This window comes from Eschrichtius robustus, chromosome 6 (genome assembly GCF_028021215.1).
Source record: "Eschrichtius robustus isolate mEscRob2 chromosome 6, mEscRob2.pri, whole genome shotgun sequence".
NCBI lineage: Eukaryota > Metazoa > Chordata > Mammalia > Artiodactyla > Eschrichtiidae > Eschrichtius > Eschrichtius robustus.
In genome coordinates this window covers 127,416,059-127,421,909 of record NC_090829.1, presented here as the reverse complement: position 1 = coordinate 127,421,909, position 5,851 = coordinate 127,416,059, and positions in this window count along the sequence as shown.

Sequence of the window (5,851 nt, the reverse complement as noted above, 5' to 3'; positions counted from 1 at the left end):
TGTGCATGTGAGCCAAAAAAATTACTTCTCCATGGAACTCTCATTCTGGCTATGTATATCCTGGGATTCTTGTTTGCAATCAACCTATTTGTTATTTGAACGCGGTCCTATGCCGTTCACCGATCATACAGAGAAATACGAGGAGGCTGAACATATTGATTAAGTAGTAATTACAAGTTTTGACCAGAAACGTCTATTCGATATGGCAGAAAAGATCATTTTGAGGCAAATGTTTTATTAAAACATTTCCTTAGACAGATCTGATTCCTTTGTGAAGAAAAATTGGCCAAATGTAAGTAGCTAAAAGAGGCACATTTGTGAGTAGAGAAACTCTCCAAAAGACATTACTTCTGCTAAATCAAGGAAAATGAGGATTACTTTGGTCACATAACACATTTTTTGATAAATTTGCTCTTAAAGTAAATATACATATGTATATTATTTAAAATTTAAAAATAATGCAAGAACATGGATTGCATATAATTTGTATTCATTTTTAAAACTTCTTGTTTCAAGCATATACAAAAATAATATAATGACCCCCCCCTTTCTGCACCCCACCCTCCACCATGAATTCAACACCTGACCTTAAACATGATCCACTCATGGTTAGTCTTGTTTCCTCTATTACCTTCCCAACTCTCTCCCTTACTTCTGGATTATTTTGAAGTGAATCCCAGAGAATTTGTCCTGTCTGGGTCCATTTTTTTAATCTTGGGAAAATATTATTCTATACTTTTTATAGATATAAGGGTAACCTTGTGTCATTCAGTCTATCTTTGTCAGAGTGCTTCAAAAGCTATGCTTACATTTTAAAGAAATGAAATATGCTATTAGTATCATTCTTAAGTATATTGCAAGTTACTTTTTTAAACAAAATATCATAGATGAAAAGCTTTGAAAAAAGTGTACAGATAAAATGCTGTTTTACAAATCAGTATATCAAATGAGTCTCTAGTGGCAATAAAAAATGTATTATGACATATTTAGTTTCACATAAAAAATAGTATAAGTGTATTGAAGCCATTATATTTTTAAAAACCTAAGTATTAATTTGTATTAGAAATATAAAGAAACAAATCTAAATGTGATTATCTTTTTGTCCTTAAATGTAATACATTCTTTTTTTTTTTTAAGGTTTTACAAAATAAAATTTATTTGCCAATGAAATTAAGAAAATATAGTGAACAACAAGAAAATGCTCTTTCAGAAGATTTTGTATTTCAGCTATATTCTATTGATAATAATTACTTCTATTTTTATTATTTGTATATCATCTTTCAGTTTACAAAGTCTTATCTAATAATTCTCTCCTATCTTAACACTAGTCAAGCCACTTGAAACCATTTGAAATAGTTTGATGGGGCTTTGTGACATAGTGTAACACATTTTCTACCACAGATTTTCAAGGATCATATAATGAAAATAAATGGAATACATTCTTTTTTCTAGAAAGCATACAACTCTTTAGAAGATCAAGCAGTTTGACCTTTCAGTTCTCCATGATTGTATTTTCCTAGTTGTAATCATCTTTGGCAGTAATTAGATTTCCATTTGGAATTTATGAAATGAATATTGGTAATATTAGTTATGCTAGGAGTTTTAAGAGTTCAGAAATGCATAGAGCTTAGAGTAAATGTTTGACCAGGATAAATATGGCATATGAATTTTAGAGCATCATGTACTATCACAGAAAGAAAATGAATGTTGTCCAAATAACAATCATTCCATATAGTTAGGATTTAATGGAGCAAAGAATTATTTTGAAGGTCATAGATCTTTACTTCACTTTGATATGATAAATAGTGAACACATACAATATGAACTAATTCATTTAAAGCACATATTTCAAGAAATATTAAATCATCTTTCCTAAATACCCAGTATTCAATGAGATTTTAAAAAGCAAAAGCTTTACATTTGCATTAGCATTTATATTTATCTTCCTTATAACCAATTTCTCATTCGGGGGAAAAAAAAGATTTCCATTCATATTTCCAATTCCAAGTTTCTTTTGACATGTAAAGGACTTATTTTTTAAAGATCCCAAATAATGCTTTAGTACAGTTACATTATAACTTTAAACCCTTGATAGCTTTTGTGTGTGTAACTTTGATGATAAGGTATTCAGTAAGTGAAGAATACAGTTTTGATTTTGATAGTAAAGAGAAAAACAAAATGATGGATTTGAAACTGGAGTAAGAGAATACAAGTATTTGTCAATTTAACCACTGTATTCGTTGAAAACAGAAAAGAGTAAATTTAGAATTCTCTTTAGATTAGATTTTAAAATTAATATTGGGATCATTACATTAGACTATTTCCAAATTCCTATTTATTGTTAAAAATAACACTTTTATAAATTAGATCAGCTAGATAAGACCATTTGAGTTAATGAAATGAACAGCTGAAACATCTGCAAATGAGAAATTACCCAATTAAAAATTGTTGATGTTGATCATTGGGATTGAGGGGAGAATTGGAGATTCATTTTGTGATTCTGTGTGTTTATTTGGGTAGGTTAAGATAGGAAATGGAAGGTTAAATTTTCTGTACCATTTATGTAAACTTGCCTTATAGGTAATTAAAATAAACAATCCTTCTTTGTGTTTCTATTATGTCCAAATAATTGCAGTAATTATTATGGAGTCTAAAGACGAAGAACACAGGGTACTGTCATCAGAAATTATGACATTTCAACTTACTGCTTACTTTTTTTGAAATAACAGATAAGTTTATTAACTGTATGACATGATGCTTATTTACTGTTTATTAAGTGGAAGTGGATCATGAAGGTTTTCCCTAATATCTACCTCACACTGTTGTTGGGTAGATGAAATGAGATAATGCCTATTAAATGCCAGTACATGGACAATAAAAGGTAGCTGATATTAATATTATTTTCATCTTCATTATCATTATTGCCTTTTAGAAGTTACCTTTTCAGGGATTCAACTGAAGCAGCCAAGTTCTCCTAATTCCAAAGGGCTGGAAATACTCGCCCAGTTTGGGAGCTCCTGTTGCTCTGTTGGAGAATCAGAGGCCACTGGATCTTGACTCTTGGTTCCCACATAGGTCTGCTTTGGAGCAGCAACTCGAATCAACTCCAACCACCCATCATAGGTCTTATCCGATAGCAGGCTCTTGGTCTTCAAGGACTGCTGACTTTCTAGGAACCTGAATTGCATTGAAAATAAAATGTCTAAATTCAACCATCTTTGCTAAGATACTTTTACGGCTGATTATCAGATTTTCTCACCTAATAAACTAACAATCTGCTTTCTGGCTTTAGGTTTTCTGGACATATTTACTTCGTTACCATGTACTATATTATACATGGGGGATCTCTGTGGTACATTGTCTCTGTCACATGATGCACCTTCATTCAGGCTGATATGAGTGGGTCACAGGAGATTAAATTGGGTCAGTGAAATGGTTATTTAAAAGGATCAGAGCAGGAAAGTGCCAGAGGAGGAGGGCAGGCATGTTGGAAGGAACACCCTAAGTCAAGTAGTGTATGTCTTAAGTTTGAGCTCAGAGCGAGAAAGGTGAGATGAACATAAAAGTTTCAGGAGTTGGCTGGATACTGAGACAGAACAAGATGACAGAGAACCCTGAGCAAAGCAAAGTCCAAAATAGTGCTGAATGAATTTAGAGGGCCCCAGGCTCATTTCACGATATTTCTTTTCTGTTGTGTAGAAATAAATCATTTTCTAAGTGGTTAGCTATCTCTTAAAAGAACAAACCTCAAAGGTAACAATTATTCTTAGCAATTCACATTGGGCTACCTTCTCTCTTCCCTATTTGTTCCTGACTTGTTCTCATCTCCCAGACCACGACTCCAAATTACAGCTTTACAACCCACTTCTGAGCCCTCTTACTTTGGGATGCACCAGACCTTCTCTCCATCTCCAGTGCTTCATGAGAGTTGCACTCTTCCTGGCTTTGTTCTCTTGTTTTTGCCACTTCTGCTTGCTGTGAGGACTGCCAGCTTCAGCTTCAGTCCCACAGAATTGTGCCTCCAGCCAGCCCTTCTCACCATCATATTCGTCCATGGAGAAGCAGGTGGAGGTCAGGTGGAGACATGAGAGTGACAAAAGAACAATGTGGAGGAATGGACTAAGTTTGAATTTTTCCACATGCAATCAGGTTAGTTTTTAAGACCATTAGATTTTTTTTTAAATGTCTTTATTGGAGTATAATTGCTTTACAATGGTGTGTTAGTTTCCGCTGTATAACAAAATGAATCAGCTATACATATACATACATCTCCATATCCCCTCCCTCTTGCATCTCCCTCCCACCCTCCCTATCCCACCCCTCTAGATGGACGCAAAGCACCAAGCTGATCTCCCTGTGGTATGCAGCTGCTTCCCACTAGCTATCTATTTTACATTTGGTAGTGTATATATGACCATACCACTCTCTCACTTCATCCCAGCTTACCCTTCCCCCTCCCCATAAGACAATTAGATTTTAAAATAGCTTTGGGTAATATGATATATGCTGTTTGTGTGTGTGTGTGTGCATATTGTCAATACTAATTAAACCAAACTTTTAAGATGTGTGCTTTTTATTATTTGTGCTTTTTACCTCAATTTAAAAAAAAAAAGTAGGTCTGCAAAAACGTGTATAATATAAACCTATTCATTCATAGTGATTACATACAAATATCAATTTGCAAAGAAGAAAGTAAATTATTGGCATTCCCACTGTTCAAAGGTAACCACTACACTTATTTTGGTAAACATTCCTTCAGATACCATTTCTTGTGTATGTATGTGTGTACATATAGATCAATGATTCTCAACCAGGTCGTTTTACCTACCTCTCCCAGCCCAGGAGATATTTGACAATATCTGAAGGAATTTTTGTTTGTCACAACTGGAGGATGCTACTGAAATCTTGTGGGTTGGGGCCAGGGATGCTTATAAACATCATACAATGCATAGGACAGCCTTCCCTGGCTCCCCAGCAAAGACTTATATAGTCCAAAATGTCAATAGTGCCAAGGTGGAGAAGCTCTGATGTAAATAGACAGATAAATGTATATTATCATTATGCATGGATGAATTCATAGCATAAATGCTTTTGCAGATTTACTTTTTATTCATTCATTTTTTATTGTGGCAAAAAGCATAAACAATGAAAAAGCACCAATCTTAAAGTTTGTTTCATTAACTCTGACAAATGGATACATCCATGTAGCCACCACCAAAAATAACACAGAAAACATTTTCATCACTTCAAAAAAATCTCCTATGTGTTCTTCCTGTCAATTTCCTCTACCCACAGAGGTACAATTTCTGACTTCCATCATCATACACTTGGAAGTCCTGTAAATGTGTCATGCAGTATGGACGTGTGTGTGTGTGTGTGTGTGTGTGTATTCCTTCAGTAAATGCTTTTTGAGAGCATCTCATTAAATGTTTATGAAATTTATCCATGTTCTTGTGTCTAGTTCATCTCTTTTCTATCACTGAGTGATATTTTGTTGTATGGATATAACACCATTTGTTTATTCATTTTTTGGTTGATTAAGGATATTAAGACAGTGTTGTGCTATGCCTTAGAACAAACAGGAAGTGCAATTCAAAAGAAAATATTAGCAAATATTACGAACTAAACTGCCTTAACATAAAATACTATTATAACCTTGATTACATTATTAGGAGTGACATTGATCATATGATAATATCTATGTGAAACAAATAAATTATGCAAATATCCTAAACATTATAAAAATAAAACAACTTTCTTGACATAAAAATTTTGCTTCAATAAAAAAAATTTTGAAAGAAGGAAGTGGGTGGTAGTAACAGATAAGAAAATTAGGGATTAGTGAGATAGT